General features: G+C 41.6%; 67 non-coding genes across 67 annotated transcripts; all 67 read left to right on the top strand.

Moving 5' to 3' along the window:
- The first annotated feature begins 25 nt into the window (after window positions 1–25).
- Window positions 26–98, top strand: trnav-cac (transfer RNA valine (anticodon CAC)). The gene has a single exon. It is a non-coding gene; the product is annotated as a tRNA-Val (tRNA).
- A 110-nt stretch (window positions 99–208) lies between these two features.
- trnav-aac (transfer RNA valine (anticodon AAC)) lies at window positions 209–281 on the top strand. Its single transcript has one exon. It is a non-coding gene; the product is annotated as a tRNA-Val (tRNA).
- Window positions 282–391: 110 nt separating this feature from the next.
- trnav-cac (transfer RNA valine (anticodon CAC)) lies at window positions 392–464 on the top strand. The gene has a single exon. It is a non-coding gene; the product is annotated as a tRNA-Val (tRNA).
- Window positions 465–574: 110 nt separating this feature from the next.
- trnav-uac (transfer RNA valine (anticodon UAC)) lies at window positions 575–647 on the top strand. Its single transcript has one exon. It is a non-coding gene; the product is annotated as a tRNA-Val (tRNA).
- Window positions 648–757: 110 nt separating this feature from the next.
- On the top strand, window positions 758–830 carry trnav-cac (transfer RNA valine (anticodon CAC)). The gene has a single exon. It is a non-coding gene; the product is annotated as a tRNA-Val (tRNA).
- Window positions 831–940: 110 nt separating this feature from the next.
- trnav-aac (transfer RNA valine (anticodon AAC)) lies at window positions 941–1,013 on the top strand. The gene has a single exon. It is a non-coding gene; the product is annotated as a tRNA-Val (tRNA).
- A 110-nt stretch (window positions 1,014–1,123) lies between these two features.
- Window positions 1,124–1,196, top strand: trnav-cac (transfer RNA valine (anticodon CAC)). The gene has a single exon. It is a non-coding gene; the product is annotated as a tRNA-Val (tRNA).
- A 110-nt stretch (window positions 1,197–1,306) lies between these two features.
- On the top strand, window positions 1,307–1,379 carry trnav-cac (transfer RNA valine (anticodon CAC)). Its single transcript has one exon. It is a non-coding gene; the product is annotated as a tRNA-Val (tRNA).
- A 110-nt stretch (window positions 1,380–1,489) lies between these two features.
- trnav-aac (transfer RNA valine (anticodon AAC)) lies at window positions 1,490–1,562 on the top strand. The gene has a single exon. It is a non-coding gene; the product is annotated as a tRNA-Val (tRNA).
- Window positions 1,563–1,671: 109 nt separating this feature from the next.
- Window positions 1,672–1,744, top strand: trnav-aac (transfer RNA valine (anticodon AAC)). The gene has a single exon. It is a non-coding gene; the product is annotated as a tRNA-Val (tRNA).
- A 114-nt stretch (window positions 1,745–1,858) lies between these two features.
- On the top strand, window positions 1,859–1,931 carry trnav-cac (transfer RNA valine (anticodon CAC)). The gene has a single exon. It is a non-coding gene; the product is annotated as a tRNA-Val (tRNA).
- Window positions 1,932–2,041: 110 nt separating this feature from the next.
- On the top strand, window positions 2,042–2,114 carry trnav-aac (transfer RNA valine (anticodon AAC)). The gene has a single exon. It is a non-coding gene; the product is annotated as a tRNA-Val (tRNA).
- A 109-nt stretch (window positions 2,115–2,223) lies between these two features.
- trnav-cac (transfer RNA valine (anticodon CAC)) lies at window positions 2,224–2,296 on the top strand. The gene has a single exon. It is a non-coding gene; the product is annotated as a tRNA-Val (tRNA).
- Window positions 2,297–2,406: 110 nt separating this feature from the next.
- trnav-aac (transfer RNA valine (anticodon AAC)) lies at window positions 2,407–2,479 on the top strand. The gene has a single exon. It is a non-coding gene; the product is annotated as a tRNA-Val (tRNA).
- A 110-nt stretch (window positions 2,480–2,589) lies between these two features.
- On the top strand, window positions 2,590–2,662 carry trnav-uac (transfer RNA valine (anticodon UAC)). The gene has a single exon. It is a non-coding gene; the product is annotated as a tRNA-Val (tRNA).
- A 110-nt stretch (window positions 2,663–2,772) lies between these two features.
- trnav-cac (transfer RNA valine (anticodon CAC)) lies at window positions 2,773–2,845 on the top strand. Its single transcript has one exon. It is a non-coding gene; the product is annotated as a tRNA-Val (tRNA).
- Window positions 2,846–2,955: 110 nt separating this feature from the next.
- Window positions 2,956–3,028, top strand: trnav-aac (transfer RNA valine (anticodon AAC)). The gene has a single exon. It is a non-coding gene; the product is annotated as a tRNA-Val (tRNA).
- A 110-nt stretch (window positions 3,029–3,138) lies between these two features.
- trnav-cac (transfer RNA valine (anticodon CAC)) lies at window positions 3,139–3,211 on the top strand. The gene has a single exon. It is a non-coding gene; the product is annotated as a tRNA-Val (tRNA).
- Window positions 3,212–3,321: 110 nt separating this feature from the next.
- Window positions 3,322–3,394, top strand: trnav-cac (transfer RNA valine (anticodon CAC)). The gene has a single exon. It is a non-coding gene; the product is annotated as a tRNA-Val (tRNA).
- A 110-nt stretch (window positions 3,395–3,504) lies between these two features.
- On the top strand, window positions 3,505–3,577 carry trnav-aac (transfer RNA valine (anticodon AAC)). Its single transcript has one exon. It is a non-coding gene; the product is annotated as a tRNA-Val (tRNA).
- A 109-nt stretch (window positions 3,578–3,686) lies between these two features.
- On the top strand, window positions 3,687–3,759 carry trnav-cac (transfer RNA valine (anticodon CAC)). The gene has a single exon. It is a non-coding gene; the product is annotated as a tRNA-Val (tRNA).
- A 110-nt stretch (window positions 3,760–3,869) lies between these two features.
- Window positions 3,870–3,942, top strand: trnav-aac (transfer RNA valine (anticodon AAC)). The gene has a single exon. It is a non-coding gene; the product is annotated as a tRNA-Val (tRNA).
- Window positions 3,943–4,045: 103 nt separating this feature from the next.
- On the top strand, window positions 4,046–4,118 carry trnav-cac (transfer RNA valine (anticodon CAC)). The gene has a single exon. It is a non-coding gene; the product is annotated as a tRNA-Val (tRNA).
- A 110-nt stretch (window positions 4,119–4,228) lies between these two features.
- trnav-aac (transfer RNA valine (anticodon AAC)) lies at window positions 4,229–4,301 on the top strand. Its single transcript has one exon. It is a non-coding gene; the product is annotated as a tRNA-Val (tRNA).
- Window positions 4,302–4,410: 109 nt separating this feature from the next.
- On the top strand, window positions 4,411–4,483 carry trnav-cac (transfer RNA valine (anticodon CAC)). The gene has a single exon. It is a non-coding gene; the product is annotated as a tRNA-Val (tRNA).
- Window positions 4,484–4,593: 110 nt separating this feature from the next.
- Window positions 4,594–4,666, top strand: trnav-aac (transfer RNA valine (anticodon AAC)). The gene has a single exon. It is a non-coding gene; the product is annotated as a tRNA-Val (tRNA).
- Window positions 4,667–4,776: 110 nt separating this feature from the next.
- trnav-uac (transfer RNA valine (anticodon UAC)) lies at window positions 4,777–4,849 on the top strand. Its single transcript has one exon. It is a non-coding gene; the product is annotated as a tRNA-Val (tRNA).
- A 110-nt stretch (window positions 4,850–4,959) lies between these two features.
- On the top strand, window positions 4,960–5,032 carry trnav-cac (transfer RNA valine (anticodon CAC)). Its single transcript has one exon. It is a non-coding gene; the product is annotated as a tRNA-Val (tRNA).
- A 110-nt stretch (window positions 5,033–5,142) lies between these two features.
- Window positions 5,143–5,215, top strand: trnav-aac (transfer RNA valine (anticodon AAC)). The gene has a single exon. It is a non-coding gene; the product is annotated as a tRNA-Val (tRNA).
- A 110-nt stretch (window positions 5,216–5,325) lies between these two features.
- On the top strand, window positions 5,326–5,398 carry trnav-cac (transfer RNA valine (anticodon CAC)). The gene has a single exon. It is a non-coding gene; the product is annotated as a tRNA-Val (tRNA).
- Window positions 5,399–5,508: 110 nt separating this feature from the next.
- trnav-cac (transfer RNA valine (anticodon CAC)) lies at window positions 5,509–5,581 on the top strand. The gene has a single exon. It is a non-coding gene; the product is annotated as a tRNA-Val (tRNA).
- Window positions 5,582–5,691: 110 nt separating this feature from the next.
- On the top strand, window positions 5,692–5,764 carry trnav-aac (transfer RNA valine (anticodon AAC)). Its single transcript has one exon. It is a non-coding gene; the product is annotated as a tRNA-Val (tRNA).
- A 109-nt stretch (window positions 5,765–5,873) lies between these two features.
- trnav-cac (transfer RNA valine (anticodon CAC)) lies at window positions 5,874–5,946 on the top strand. The gene has a single exon. It is a non-coding gene; the product is annotated as a tRNA-Val (tRNA).
- Window positions 5,947–6,056: 110 nt separating this feature from the next.
- Window positions 6,057–6,129, top strand: trnav-aac (transfer RNA valine (anticodon AAC)). Its single transcript has one exon. It is a non-coding gene; the product is annotated as a tRNA-Val (tRNA).
- Window positions 6,130–6,243: 114 nt separating this feature from the next.
- On the top strand, window positions 6,244–6,316 carry trnav-cac (transfer RNA valine (anticodon CAC)). Its single transcript has one exon. It is a non-coding gene; the product is annotated as a tRNA-Val (tRNA).
- A 110-nt stretch (window positions 6,317–6,426) lies between these two features.
- Window positions 6,427–6,499, top strand: trnav-aac (transfer RNA valine (anticodon AAC)). The gene has a single exon. It is a non-coding gene; the product is annotated as a tRNA-Val (tRNA).
- Window positions 6,500–6,608: 109 nt separating this feature from the next.
- Window positions 6,609–6,681, top strand: trnav-cac (transfer RNA valine (anticodon CAC)). Its single transcript has one exon. It is a non-coding gene; the product is annotated as a tRNA-Val (tRNA).
- A 103-nt stretch (window positions 6,682–6,784) lies between these two features.
- Window positions 6,785–6,857, top strand: trnav-uac (transfer RNA valine (anticodon UAC)). Its single transcript has one exon. It is a non-coding gene; the product is annotated as a tRNA-Val (tRNA).
- Window positions 6,858–6,967: 110 nt separating this feature from the next.
- Window positions 6,968–7,040, top strand: trnav-cac (transfer RNA valine (anticodon CAC)). The gene has a single exon. It is a non-coding gene; the product is annotated as a tRNA-Val (tRNA).
- A 110-nt stretch (window positions 7,041–7,150) lies between these two features.
- Window positions 7,151–7,223, top strand: trnav-aac (transfer RNA valine (anticodon AAC)). The gene has a single exon. It is a non-coding gene; the product is annotated as a tRNA-Val (tRNA).
- Window positions 7,224–7,333: 110 nt separating this feature from the next.
- trnav-cac (transfer RNA valine (anticodon CAC)) lies at window positions 7,334–7,406 on the top strand. The gene has a single exon. It is a non-coding gene; the product is annotated as a tRNA-Val (tRNA).
- Window positions 7,407–7,516: 110 nt separating this feature from the next.
- trnav-cac (transfer RNA valine (anticodon CAC)) lies at window positions 7,517–7,589 on the top strand. Its single transcript has one exon. It is a non-coding gene; the product is annotated as a tRNA-Val (tRNA).
- Window positions 7,590–7,699: 110 nt separating this feature from the next.
- trnav-cac (transfer RNA valine (anticodon CAC)) lies at window positions 7,700–7,772 on the top strand. Its single transcript has one exon. It is a non-coding gene; the product is annotated as a tRNA-Val (tRNA).
- Window positions 7,773–7,882: 110 nt separating this feature from the next.
- trnav-cac (transfer RNA valine (anticodon CAC)) lies at window positions 7,883–7,955 on the top strand. Its single transcript has one exon. It is a non-coding gene; the product is annotated as a tRNA-Val (tRNA).
- Window positions 7,956–8,065: 110 nt separating this feature from the next.
- trnav-aac (transfer RNA valine (anticodon AAC)) lies at window positions 8,066–8,138 on the top strand. Its single transcript has one exon. It is a non-coding gene; the product is annotated as a tRNA-Val (tRNA).
- Window positions 8,139–8,248: 110 nt separating this feature from the next.
- Window positions 8,249–8,321, top strand: trnav-cac (transfer RNA valine (anticodon CAC)). The gene has a single exon. It is a non-coding gene; the product is annotated as a tRNA-Val (tRNA).
- A 110-nt stretch (window positions 8,322–8,431) lies between these two features.
- Window positions 8,432–8,504, top strand: trnav-aac (transfer RNA valine (anticodon AAC)). Its single transcript has one exon. It is a non-coding gene; the product is annotated as a tRNA-Val (tRNA).
- Window positions 8,505–8,614: 110 nt separating this feature from the next.
- trnav-cac (transfer RNA valine (anticodon CAC)) lies at window positions 8,615–8,687 on the top strand. The gene has a single exon. It is a non-coding gene; the product is annotated as a tRNA-Val (tRNA).
- Window positions 8,688–8,797: 110 nt separating this feature from the next.
- On the top strand, window positions 8,798–8,870 carry trnav-cac (transfer RNA valine (anticodon CAC)). The gene has a single exon. It is a non-coding gene; the product is annotated as a tRNA-Val (tRNA).
- Window positions 8,871–8,980: 110 nt separating this feature from the next.
- On the top strand, window positions 8,981–9,053 carry trnav-cac (transfer RNA valine (anticodon CAC)). Its single transcript has one exon. It is a non-coding gene; the product is annotated as a tRNA-Val (tRNA).
- Window positions 9,054–9,163: 110 nt separating this feature from the next.
- On the top strand, window positions 9,164–9,236 carry trnav-cac (transfer RNA valine (anticodon CAC)). The gene has a single exon. It is a non-coding gene; the product is annotated as a tRNA-Val (tRNA).
- A 110-nt stretch (window positions 9,237–9,346) lies between these two features.
- Window positions 9,347–9,419, top strand: trnav-aac (transfer RNA valine (anticodon AAC)). The gene has a single exon. It is a non-coding gene; the product is annotated as a tRNA-Val (tRNA).
- Window positions 9,420–9,529: 110 nt separating this feature from the next.
- Window positions 9,530–9,602, top strand: trnav-cac (transfer RNA valine (anticodon CAC)). The gene has a single exon. It is a non-coding gene; the product is annotated as a tRNA-Val (tRNA).
- A 110-nt stretch (window positions 9,603–9,712) lies between these two features.
- Window positions 9,713–9,785, top strand: trnav-aac (transfer RNA valine (anticodon AAC)). Its single transcript has one exon. It is a non-coding gene; the product is annotated as a tRNA-Val (tRNA).
- Window positions 9,786–9,894: 109 nt separating this feature from the next.
- On the top strand, window positions 9,895–9,967 carry trnav-aac (transfer RNA valine (anticodon AAC)). The gene has a single exon. It is a non-coding gene; the product is annotated as a tRNA-Val (tRNA).
- A 110-nt stretch (window positions 9,968–10,077) lies between these two features.
- trnav-cac (transfer RNA valine (anticodon CAC)) lies at window positions 10,078–10,150 on the top strand. Its single transcript has one exon. It is a non-coding gene; the product is annotated as a tRNA-Val (tRNA).
- A 110-nt stretch (window positions 10,151–10,260) lies between these two features.
- Window positions 10,261–10,333, top strand: trnav-aac (transfer RNA valine (anticodon AAC)). The gene has a single exon. It is a non-coding gene; the product is annotated as a tRNA-Val (tRNA).
- Window positions 10,334–10,442: 109 nt separating this feature from the next.
- Window positions 10,443–10,515, top strand: trnav-cac (transfer RNA valine (anticodon CAC)). The gene has a single exon. It is a non-coding gene; the product is annotated as a tRNA-Val (tRNA).
- A 110-nt stretch (window positions 10,516–10,625) lies between these two features.
- Window positions 10,626–10,698, top strand: trnav-cac (transfer RNA valine (anticodon CAC)). Its single transcript has one exon. It is a non-coding gene; the product is annotated as a tRNA-Val (tRNA).
- A 110-nt stretch (window positions 10,699–10,808) lies between these two features.
- Window positions 10,809–10,881, top strand: trnav-aac (transfer RNA valine (anticodon AAC)). Its single transcript has one exon. It is a non-coding gene; the product is annotated as a tRNA-Val (tRNA).
- A 109-nt stretch (window positions 10,882–10,990) lies between these two features.
- trnav-cac (transfer RNA valine (anticodon CAC)) lies at window positions 10,991–11,063 on the top strand. Its single transcript has one exon. It is a non-coding gene; the product is annotated as a tRNA-Val (tRNA).
- Window positions 11,064–11,173: 110 nt separating this feature from the next.
- Window positions 11,174–11,246, top strand: trnav-uac (transfer RNA valine (anticodon UAC)). Its single transcript has one exon. It is a non-coding gene; the product is annotated as a tRNA-Val (tRNA).
- A 110-nt stretch (window positions 11,247–11,356) lies between these two features.
- trnav-cac (transfer RNA valine (anticodon CAC)) lies at window positions 11,357–11,429 on the top strand. The gene has a single exon. It is a non-coding gene; the product is annotated as a tRNA-Val (tRNA).
- Window positions 11,430–11,539: 110 nt separating this feature from the next.
- Window positions 11,540–11,612, top strand: trnav-aac (transfer RNA valine (anticodon AAC)). Its single transcript has one exon. It is a non-coding gene; the product is annotated as a tRNA-Val (tRNA).
- Window positions 11,613–11,722: 110 nt separating this feature from the next.
- Window positions 11,723–11,795, top strand: trnav-cac (transfer RNA valine (anticodon CAC)). The gene has a single exon. It is a non-coding gene; the product is annotated as a tRNA-Val (tRNA).
- Window positions 11,796–11,905: 110 nt separating this feature from the next.
- trnav-uac (transfer RNA valine (anticodon UAC)) lies at window positions 11,906–11,978 on the top strand. Its single transcript has one exon. It is a non-coding gene; the product is annotated as a tRNA-Val (tRNA).
- A 110-nt stretch (window positions 11,979–12,088) lies between these two features.
- Window positions 12,089–12,161, top strand: trnav-cac (transfer RNA valine (anticodon CAC)). Its single transcript has one exon. It is a non-coding gene; the product is annotated as a tRNA-Val (tRNA).
- The last annotated feature ends 90 nt before the right edge of the window (window positions 12,162–12,251 follow it).

Genomic DNA, 12,251 nt, shown 5'->3' with positions numbered 1-12,251 from the left:
CAGAGGTGACTTCTTCCTTCAAGTTGTTTCCATAGTGTAGTGGTTATCACGTTCGCCTCACACGCGAAAGGTCCCCAGTTCGAAACTGGGTGGAAACAAATTCTTATTCGGAAGGATCTTGCATTGATCTGAATTACTGCATCTCAAAATGTCTTCTACTAGAATTTGACTTGCCAAAAGTCACGGAGGTGACTTCTTCCTTCAGGATGTTTCCATAGTGTAGTGGTTATCACGTTCGCCTAACACGCGAAAGGTCCCCAGTTCGAAACTGGGTGGAAACAATTTCTTATTTGGAAGGATCTTGCATTGATCTGAATTACTGCATCTCAAAATGTCTTCTACTAGAATTTGACTTGCCAAATGTCACAGAGGTGACTTCTTCCTTCAGGGTGTTTCCATAGTGTAGTGGTTATCACGTTCGCCTCACACGCGAAAGGTCCCCAGTTCGAAACTGGGTGGAAACAATTTCTTATTTGAAAGGATCTTGCATTGATCTGAATTACTGCATCTCAAAATGTCTTCTACTAGAATTTGACTTGCCAAAAGTCATGGAGGTGACTTCTTCCTTCAGGATGTTTCCATAGTGTAGTGGTTATCACGTTCGCTTTACACGCGAAAGGTCCCCAGTTCGAAACTGGGTGGAAACAGATTCTTATTTGGAGGGATCTTGCAATGATCTGAAGTACTGCATCTCAAAAAGTCTTTTACTAGAATTTGACTTGCCAAATGTCACAGAGGTGACTTCTTCCTTCAAGTTGTTTCCATAGTGTAGTGGTTATCACGTTCGCCTCACACGCGAAAGGTCCCCAGTTCGAAACTGGGTGGAAACAAATTCTTATTCGGAAGGATCTTGCATTGATCTGAATTACTGCATCTCAAAATGTCTTCTACTAGAATTTGACTTGCCAAAAGTCACGGAGGTGACTTCTTCCTTCAGGATGTTTCCATAGTGTAGTGGTTATCACGTTCGCCTAACACGCGAAAGGTCCCCAGTTCGAAACTGGGTGGAAACAATTTCTTATTTGGAAGGATCTTGCATTGATCTGAATTACTGCATCTCAAAATGTCTTCTACTAGAATTTGACTTGCCAAATGTCACAGAGGTGACTTCTTCCTTCAGGGTGTTTCCATAGTGTAGTGGTTATCACGTTCGCCTCACACGCGATAGGTCCCCAGTTCGAAACTGGGTGGAAACAATTTCTTATTTGGAAGGATCTTGCATTGATCTGAATTACTGCATCTCAAAATGTCTTCTACTAGAATTTGACTTGCCAAATGTCACAGAGGTGACTTCTTCCTTCAGGGTGTTTCCATAGTGTAGTGGTTATCACGTTCGCCTCACACGCGAAAGGTCCCCAGTTCGAAACTGGGTGGAAACAATTTCTTATTTGAAAGGATCTTGCATTGATCTGAATTACTGCATCTCAAAATGTCTTCTACTAGAATTTGACTTGCCAAAAGTCATGGAGGTGACTTCTTCCTTCAGGATGTTTCCATAGTGTAGTGGTTATCACGTTCGCCTAACACGCGAAAGGTCCCCAGTTCGAAACTGGGTGGAAACAGATTCTTATTTGGAAGGATCTTGCATTTAGCTTAATATTTCTATCTTATGATGTCTTCAACTAGAGTTTCACTTGTCAAAAGTAATCGAGGTGACCTTTTTTTCAGGATGTTTCCATAGTGTAGTGGTTATCACGTTCGCCTAACACGCGAAAGGTCCCCAGTTCGAAACTGGGTGGAAAAAAATTCTTATTTGGAAGGATCGATCTTCCATTGATCTGAATTACTGCATCTCAAAATGTCTTCTACTAGAATTTGACTTGCCAAATGTCACAGAGGTGACTTCTTCCTTCAGGCTGTTTCCATAGTGTAGTGGTTATCACGTTCGCCTCACACGCGAAAGGTCCCCAGTTCGAAACTGGGTGGAAACAATTTCTTATTTGAAAGGATCTTGCATTGATCTGAATTACTGCATCTCAAAATGTCTTCTACTAGAATTTGACTTGCCAAAAGTCATGGAGGTGACTTCTTCCTTAAGGATGTTTCCATAGTGTAGTGGTTATCACGTTCGCCTAACACGCGAAAGGTCCCCAGTTCGAAACTGGGTGGAAACAGATTCTTATTTGGAAGGATCTTGCATTTAGCTTAATATTTCTATCTTATGATGTCTTCAACTAGAGTTTGACTTGTCAAAAGTAATCGAGGTGACCTTTTTTTCAGGATGTTTCCATAGTGTAGTGGTTATCACGTTCGCCTCACACGCGAAAGGTCCCCAGTTCGAAACTGGGTGGAAACAAATTCTTATTTGGAAGGATCTTGCATTGATCTGAATTACTGCATCTCAAAATGTCTTCTACTAGAATTTGACTTGCCAAAAGTCACGGAGGTGACTTCTTCCTTCAGGATGTTTCCATAGTGTAGTGGTTATCACGTTCGCCTAACACGCGAAAGGTCCCCAGTTCGAAACTGGGTGGAAACAATTTCTTATTTGGAAGGATCTTGCATTGATCTGAATTACTGCATCTCAAAATGTCTTCTACTAGAATTTGACTTGCCAAAAGTCATGGAGGTGACTTCTTCCTTCAGGATGTTTCCATAGTGTAGTGGTTATCACGTTCGCTTTACACGCGAAAGGTCCCCAGTTCGAAACTGGGTGGAAACAGATTCTTATTTGGAGGGATCTTGCAATGATCTGAAGTACTGCATCTCAAAAAGTCTTTTACTAGAATTTGACTTGCCAAATGTCACAGAGGTGACTTCTTCCTTCAAGTTGTTTCCATAGTGTAGTGGTTATCACGTTCGCCTCACACGCGAAAGGTCCCCAGTTCGAAACTGGGTGGAAACAAATTCTTATTTGGAAGGATCTTGCATTGATCTGAATTACTGCATCTCAAAATGTCTTCTACTAGAATTTGACTTGCCAAAAGTCACGGAGGTGACTTCTTCCTTCAGGATGTTTCCATAGTGTAGTGGTTATCACGTTCGCCTAACACGCGAAAGGTCCCCAGTTCGAAACTGGGTGGAAACAAATTCTTATTTGGAAGGATCTTGCATTGATCTGAATTACTGCATCTCAAAATGTCTTCTACTAGAATTTGACTTGCCAAATGTCACAGAGGTGACTTCTTCCTTCAGGGTGTTTCCATAGTGTAGTGGTTATCACGTTCGCCTCACACGCGAAAGGTCCCCAGTTCGAAACTGGGTGGAAACAAATTCTTATTTGGAAGGATCTTGCATTGATCTGAATTACTGCATCTCAAAATGTCTTCTACTAGAATTTGACTTGCCAAATGTCACAGAGGTGACTTCTTCCTTCAGGGTGTTTCCATAGTGTAGTGGTTATCACGTTCGCCTCACACGCGAAAGGTCCCCAGTTCGAAACTGGGTGGAAACAATTTCTTATTTGAAAGGATCTTGCATTGATCTGAATTACTGCATCTCAAAATGTCTTCTACTAGAATTTGACTTGCCAAAAGTCATGGAGGTGACTTCTTCCTTCAGGATGTTTCCATAGTGTAGTGGTTATCACGTTCGCCTAACACGCGAAAGGTCCCCAGTTCGAAACTGGGTGGAAACAGATACTTATTTGGAAGGATCTTGCATTTAGCTTAATATTTCTATCTTATGATGTCTTCAACTAGAGTTTGACTTGTCAAAAGTAATCGAGGTGACCTTTTTTTCAGGATGTTTCCATAGTGTAGTGGTTATCACGTTCGCCTCACACGCGAAAGGTCCCCAGTTTGAAACTGGGTGGAAACAAATTCTTATTTGGAAGGATCTTGCATTGATCTGAATTACTGCATCTCAAAATGTCTTCTACTAGAATTTGACTTGCCAAAAGTCACGGAGGTGACTTCTTCCTTCAGGATGTTTCCATAGTGTAGTGGTTATCACGTTCGCCTAACACGCGAAAGGTCCCCAGTTCGAAACTGGGTGGAAACAATTTCTTATTTGGAAGGATCGATCTGAATTACTGCATCTCAAAATGTCTTCTACTAGAATTTGACTTGCCAAATGTCACAGAGGTGACTTCTTCCTTCAGGCTGTTTCCATAGTGTAGTGGTTATCACGTTCGCCTCACACGCGAAAGGTCCCCAGTTCGAAACTGGGTGGAAACAATTTCTTATTTGAAAGGATCTTGCATTGATCTAAATTACTGCATCTCAAAATGTCTTCTACTAGAATTTGACTTGCCAAAAGTCATGGAGGTGACTTCTTCCTTAAGGATGTTTCCATAGTGTAGTGGTTATCACGTTCGCCTAACACGCGAAAGGTCCCCAGTTCGAAACTGGGTGGAAACATATTCTTATTTGGAAGGATCTTGCATTTAGCTTAATATTTCTATCTTATGATGTCTTCAACTAGAGTTTGACTTGTCAAAAGTAATCGAGGTGACCTTTTTTTCAGGATGTTTCCATAGTGTAGTGGTTATCACGTTCGCCTCACATGCGAAAGGTCCCCAGTTCGAAACTGGGTGGAAACAAATTCTTATTTGGAAGGATCTTGCATTGATCTGAATTACTGCATCTCAAAATGTCTTCTACTAGAATTTGACTTGCCAAAAGTCACGGAGGTGACTTCTTCCTTCAGGATGTTTCCATAGTGTAGTGGTTATCACGTTCGCCTAACACGCGAAAGGTCCCCAGTTCGAAACTGGGTGGAAACAATTTCTTATTTGGAAGGATCTTGCATTGATCTGAATTACTGCATCTCAAAATGTCTTCTACTAGAATTTGACTTGCCAAAAGTCATGGAGGTGACTTCTTCCTTCAGGATGTTTCCATAGTGTAGTGGTTATCACGTTCGCTTTACACGCGAAAGGTCCCCAGTTCGAAACTGGGTGGAAACAGATTCTTATTTGGAGGGATCTTGCAATGATCTGAAGTACTGCATCTCAAAAAGTCTTTTACTAGAATTTGACTTGCCAAATGTCACAGAGGTGACTTCTTCCTTCAAGTTGTTTCCATAGTGTAGTGGTTATCACGTTCGCCTCACACGCGAAAGGTCCCCAGTTCGAAACTGGGTGGAAACAAATTCTTATTTGGAAGGATCTTGCATTGATCTGAATTACTGCATCTCAAAATGTCTTCTACTAGAATTTGACTTGCCAAAAGTCACGGAGGTGACTTCTTCCTTCAGGATGTTTCCATAGTGTAGTGGTTATCACGTTCGCCTAACACGCGAAAGGTCCCCAGTTCGAAACTGGGTGGAAACAAATTCTTATTTGGAAGGATCTTGCATTGATCTGAATTACTGCATCTCAAAATGTCTTCTACTAGAATTTGACTTGCCAAATGTCACAGAGGTGACTTCTTCCTTCAGGGTGTTTCCATAGTGTAGTGGTTATCACGTTCGCCTCACACGCGAAAGGTCCCCAGTTCGAAACTGGGTGGAAACAAATTCTTATTTGGAAGGATCTTGCATTGATCTGAATTACTGCATCTCAAAATGTCTTCTACTAGAATTTGACTTGCCAAATGTCACAGAGGTGACTTCTTCCTTCAGGGTGTTTCCATAGTGTAGTGGTTATCACGTTCGCCTCACACGCGAAAGGTCCCCAGTTCGAAACTGGGTGGAAACAATTTCTTATTTGAAAGGATCTTGCATTGATCTGAATTACTGCATCTCAAAATGTCTTCTACTAGAATTTGACTTGCCAAAAGTCATGGAGGTGACTTCTTCCTTCAGGATGTTTCCATAGTGTAGTGGTTATCACGTTCGCCTAACACGCGAAAGGTCCCCAGTTCGAAACTGGGTGGAAACAGATACTTATTTGGAAGGATCTTGCATTTAGCTTAATATTTCTATCTTATGATGTCTTCAACTAGAGTTTGACTTGTCAAAAGTAATCGAGGTGACCTTTTTTTCAGGATGTTTCCATAGTGTAGTGGTTATCACGTTCGCCTCACACGCGAAAGGTTCCCAGTTTGAAACTGGGTGGAAACAAATTCTTATTTGGAAGGATCTTGCATTGATCTGAATTACTGCATCTCAAAATGTCTTCTACTAGAATTTGACTTGCCAAAAGTCACGGAGGTGACTTCTTCCTTCAGGATGTTTCCATAGTGTAGTGGTTATCACGTTCGCCTAACACGCGAAAGGTCCCCAGTTCGAAACTGGGTGGAAACAATTTCTTATTTGGAAGGATCTTGCATTGATCGATCTGAATTACTGCATCTCAAAATGTCTTCTACTAGAATTTGACTTGCCAAATGTCACAGAGGTGACTTCTTCCTTCAGGCTGTTTCCATAGTGTAGTGGTTATCACGTTCGCCTCACACGCGAAAGGTCCCCAGTTCGAAACTGGGTGGAAACAATTTCTTATTTGAAAGGATCTTGCATTGATCTAAATTACTGCATCTCAAAATGTCTTCTACTAGAATTTGACTTGCCAAAAGTCATGGAGGTGACTTCTTCCTTAAGGATGTTTCCATAGTGTAGTGGTTATCACGTTCGCCTAACACGCGAAAGGTCCCCAGTTCGAAACTGGGTGGAAACATATTCTTATTTGGAAGGATCTTGCATTTAGCTTAATATTTCTATCTTATGATGTCTTCAACTAGAGTTTGACTTGTCAAAAGTAATCGAGGTGACCTTTTTTTCAGGATGTTTCCATAGTGTAGTGGTTATCACGTTCGCCTCACATGCGAAAGGTCCCCAGTTCGAAACTGGGTGGAAACAAATTCTTATTTGGAAGGATCGATCTGAATTACTGCATCTCAAAATGTCTTCTACTAGAATTTGACTTGCCAAAAGTCATGGAGGTGACTTCTTCCTTCAGGATGTTTCCATAGTGTAGTGGTTATCACGTTCGCTTTACACGCGAAAGGTCCCCAGTTCGAAACTGGGTGGAAACAGATTCTTATTTGGAGGGATCTTGCAATGATCTGAAGTACTGCATCTCAAAAAGTCTTTTACTAGAATTTGACTTGCCAAATGTCACAGAGGTGACTTCTTCCTTCAAGTTGTTTCCATAGTGTAGTGGTTATCACGTTCGCCTCACACGCGAAAGGTCCCCAGTTCGAAACTGGGTGGAAACAAATTCTTATTTGGAAGGATCTTGCATTGATCTGAATTACTGCATCTCAAAATGTCTTCTACTAGAATTTGACTTGCCAAAAGTCACGGAGGTGACTTCTTCCTTCAGGATGTTTCCATAGTGTAGTGGTTATCACGTTCGCCTAACACGCGAAAGGTCCCCAGTTCGAAACTGGGTGGAAACAAATTCTTATTTGGAAGGATCTTGCATTGATCTGAATTACTGCATCTCAAAATGTCTTCTACTAGAATTTGACTTGCCAAATGTCACAGAGGTGACTTCTTCCTTCAGGGTGTTTCCATAGTGTAGTGGTTATCACGTTCGCCTCACACGCGAAAGGTCCCCAGTTCGAAACTGGGTGGAAACAAATTCTTATTTGGAAGGATCTTGCATTGATCTGAATTACTGCATCTCAAAATGTCTTCTACTAGAATTTGACTTGCCAAATGTCACAGAGGTGACTTCTTCCTTCAGGGTGTTTCCATAGTGTAGTGGTTATCACGTTCGCCTCACACGCGAAAGGTCCCCAGTTCGAAACTGGGTGGAAACAATTTCTTATTTGGAAGGATCTTGCATTGATCTGAATTACTGCATCTCAAAATGTCTTCTACTAGAATTTGACTTGCCAAAAGTCATGGAGGTGACTTCTTCCTTCAGGATGTTTCCATAGTGTAGTGGTTATCATGTTCGCTTCACACGCGAAAGGTCCCCAGTTCGAAACTGGGTGGAAACAGATTCTTATTTGGAGGGATCTTGCAATGATCTGAAGTACTGCATCTCAAAAAGTCTTTTACTAGAATTTGACTTGCCAAATGTCACAGAGGTGACTTCTTCCTTCAAGTTGTTTCCATAGTGTAGTGGTTATCACGTTCGCCTCACACGCGAAAGGTCCCCAGTTCGAAACTGGGTGGAAACAAATTCTTATTCGGAAGGATCTTGCATTGATCTGAATTACTGCATCTCAAAATGTCTTCTACTAGAATTTGACTTGCCAAAAGTCACGGAGGTGACTTCTTCCTTCAGGATGTTTCCATAGTGTAGTGGTTATCACGTTCGCCTAACACGCGAAAGGTCCCCAGTTCGAAACTGGGTGGAAACAATTTCTTATTTGGAAGGATCTTGCATTGATCTGAATTACTGCATCTCAAAATGTCTTCTACTAGAATTTGACTTGCCAAATGTCACAGAGGTGACTTCTTCCTTCAAGTTGTTTCCATAGTGTAGTGGTTATCACGTTCGCCTCACACGCGAAAGGTCCCCAGTTCGAAACTGGGTGGAAACAAATTCTTATTTGGAAGGATCTTGCATTGATCTGAATTACTGCATCTCAAAATGTCTTCTACTAGAATTTGACTTGCCAAAAGTCACGGAGGTGACTTCTTCCTTCAGGATGTTTCCATAGTGTAGTGGTTATCACGTTCGCCTAACACGCGAAAGGTCCCCAGTTCGAAACTGGGTGGAAACAAATTCTTATTTGGAAGGATCTTGCATTGATCTGAATTACTGCATCTCAAAATGTCTTCTACTAGAATTTGACTTGCCAAATGTCACAGAGGTGACTTCTTCCTTCAGGGTGTTTCCATAGTGTAGTGGTTATCACGTTCGCCTCACACGCGAAAGGTCCCCAGTTCGAAACTGGGTGGAAACAAATTCTTATTTGGAAGGATCTTGCATTGATCTGAATTACTGCATCTCAAAATGTCTTCTACTAGAATTTGACTTGCCAAATGTCACAGAGGTGACTTCTTCCTTCAGGGTGTTTCCATAGTGTAGTGGTTATCACGTTCGCCTCACACGCGAAAGGTCCCCAGTTCGAAACTGGGTGGAAACAATTTCTTATTTGGAAGGATCTTGCATTGATCTGAATTACTGCATCTCAAAATGTCTTCTACTAGAATTTGACTTGCCAAAAGTCATGGAGGTGACTTCTTCCTTCAGGATGTTTCCATAGTGTAGTGGTTATCATGTTCGCTTCACACGCGAAAGGTCCCCAGTTCGAAACTGGGTGGAAACAGATTCTTATTTGGAGGGATCTTGCAATGATCTGAAGTACTGCATCTCAAAAAGTCTTTTACTAGAATTTGACTTGCCAAATGTCACAGAGGTGACTTCTTCCTTCAAGTTGTTTCCATAGTGTAGTGGTTATCACGTTCGCCTCACACGCGAAAGGTCCCCAGTTCGAAACTGGGTGGAAACAAATTCTTATTCGGAAGGATCTTGCATTGATCTGAATTACTGCATCTCAAAATGTCTTCTACTAGAATTTGACTTGCCAAAAGTCACGGAGGTGACTTCTTCCTTCAGGATGTTTCCATAGTGTAGTGGTTATCACGTTCGCCTAACACGCGAAAGGTCCCCAGTTCGAAACTGGGTGGAAACAATTTCTTATTTGGAAGGATCTTGCATTGATCTGAATTACTGCATCTCAAAATGTCTTCTACTAGAATTTGACTTGCCAAATGTCACAGAGGTGACTTCTTCCTTCAGGGTGTTTCCATAGTGTAGTGGTTATCACGTGCGCCTCACACGCGAAAGGTCCCCAGTTCGAAACTGGGTGGAAACAATTTCTTATTTGAAAGGATCTTGCATTGATCTGAATTACTGCATCTCAAAATGTCTTCTACTAGAATTTGACTTGCCAAAAGTCATGGAGGTGACTTCTTCCTTCTGGATGTTTCCATAGTGTAGTGGTTATCACGTTCGCCTAACACGCGAAAGGTCCCCAGTTCGAAACTGGGTGGAAACAGATTCTTATTTGGAAGGATCTTGCATTTAGCTTAATATTTCTATCTTATGATGTCTTCAACTAGAGTTTGACTTGTCAAAAGTAATCGAGGTGACCTTTTTTTCAGGATGTTTCCATAGTGTAGTGGTTATCACGTTCGCATAACACGCGAAAGGTCCCCAGTTCGAAACTGGGTGGAAACAAATTCTTATTTGGAAGGATCTTCCATTGATCTGAATTACTGCATCTCAAAATGTCTTCTACTAGAATTTGACTTGCCAAATGTCACAGAGGTGACTTCTTCCTTCAGGCTGTTTCCATAGTGTAGTGGTTATCACGTTCGCCTCACACGCGAAAGGTCCCCAGTTTGAAACTGGGTGGAAACAATTTCTTATTTGAAAGGATCTTGCATTGATCTAAATTACTGCATCTCAAAATGTCTTCTACTAGAATTTGACTTGCCAAAAGTCATGGAGGTGACTTCTTCCTTAAGGATGTTTCCATAGTGTAGTGGTTATCACGTTCGCCTAACACGCGAAAGGTCCCCAGTTCGAAACTGGGTGGAAACAGATTCTTATTTGGAAGGATCTTGCATTTAGCTTAATATTTCTATCTTATGATGTCTTCAACTAGAGTTTGACTTGTCAAAAGTAATCGAGGTGACCTTTTTTTCAGGATGTTTCCATAGTGTAGTGGTTATCATGTTCGCCTCACACGCGAAAGGTCCCCAGTTCGAAACTGGGTGGAAACAGATTCTTATTTGGAGGGATCTTGCAATGATCTGAAGTACTGCATCTCAAAAAGTCTTTTACTAGAATTTGACTTGCCAAATGTCACAGAGGTGACTTCTTCCTTCAAGTTGTTTCCATAGTGTAGTGGTTATCACGTTCGCCTCACACGCGAAAGTTCCCCAGTTCGAAACTGGGTGGAAACAAATTCTTATTCGGAAGGATCTTGCATTGATCTGAATTACTGCATCTCAAAATGTCTTCTACTAGAATTTGACTTGCCAAAAGTCATGGAGGTGACTTCTTCCTTCAGGATGTTTCCATAGTGTAGTGGTTATCACGTTCGCCTAACACGCGAAAGGTCCCCAGTTCGAAACTGGGTGGAAACAGATTCTTATTTGGAAGGATCTTGCATTTAGCTTAATATTTCTATCTTATGATGTCTTCAACTAGAGTTTGACTTGTCAAAAGTAATCGAGGTGACCTTTTTTTCAGGATGTTTCCATAGTGTAGTGGTTATCACGTTCGCCTCACACGCGAAAGGTCCCCAGTTCGAAACTGGGTGGAAACAATTTCTTATTTGGAAGGATCTTGCATTGATCTGAATTACTGCATCTCAAAATGTCTTCTACTAGAATTTGACTTGCCAAAAGTCATGGAGGTGACTTCTTCCTTCAGGATGTTTCCATAGTGTAGTGGTTATCACGTTCGCTTTACACGCGAAAGGTCCCCAGTTCGAAACTGGGTGGAAACAGATTCTTATTTGGAGGGATCTTGCAATGATCTGAAGTACTGCATCTCAAAAAGTCTTTTACTAGAATTTGACTTGCCAAATGTCACAGAGGTGACTTCTTCCTTCAAGTTGTTTCCATAGTGTAGTGGTTATCACGTTCGCCTCACACGCGAAAGGTCCCCAGTTCGAAACTGGGTGGAAACAAATTCTTATTCGGAAGGATCTTGCATTGATCTGAATTACTGCATCTCAAAATGTCTTCTACTAGAATTTGACTTGCCAAAAGTCACGGAGGTGACTTCTTCCTTCAGGATGTTTCCATAGTGTAGTGGTTATCACGTTCGCCTAACACGCGAAAGGTCCCCAGTTCGAAACTGGGTGGAAACAATTTCTTATTTGGAAGGATCTTGCATTGATCTGAATTACTGCATCTCAAAATGTCTTCTACTAGAATTTGACTTGCCAAATGTCACAGAGGTGACTTCTTCCTTCAGGGTGTTTCCATAGTGTAGTGGTTATCACGTTCGCCTCACACGCGAAAGGTCCCCAGTTCGAAACTGGGTGGAAACAATTTCTTATTTGAAAGGATCTTGCATTGATCTGAATTACTGCATCTCAAAATGTCTTCTACTAGAATTTGACTTGCCAAAAGTCATGGAGGTGACTTCTTCCTTCAGGATGTTTCCATAGTGTAGTGGTTATCACGTTCGCTTTACACGCGAAAGGTCCCCAGTTCGAAACTGGGTGGAAACAGATTCTTATTTGGAGGGATCTTGCAATGATCTGAAGTACTGCATCTCAAAAAGTCTTTTACTAGAATTTGACTTGCCAAATGTCACAGAGGTGACTTCTTCCTTCAAGTTGTTTCCATAGTGTAGTGGTTATCACGTTCGCCTCACACGCGAAAGGTCCCCAGTTCGAAACTGGGTGGAAACAAATTCTTATTCGGAAGGATCTTGCATTGATCTGAATTACTGCATCTCAATATGTCTTCTACTAGAATTTGACTTGCCAAAAGTCACGGAG

This window comes from Alosa pseudoharengus, unplaced genomic scaffold, assembly GCF_046254945.1.
Source record: "Alosa pseudoharengus isolate Yale_2024_CS ecotype anadromous, Long Island Sound unplaced genomic scaffold, YU_APseudo_1.1 YU_APseudo_1.1_scf_16, whole genome shotgun sequence".
Classification (NCBI taxonomy): domain Eukaryota; kingdom Metazoa; phylum Chordata; class Actinopteri; order Clupeiformes; family Clupeidae; genus Alosa; species Alosa pseudoharengus.
This window is presented reverse-complemented; position numbering and strand designations above follow the sequence as displayed.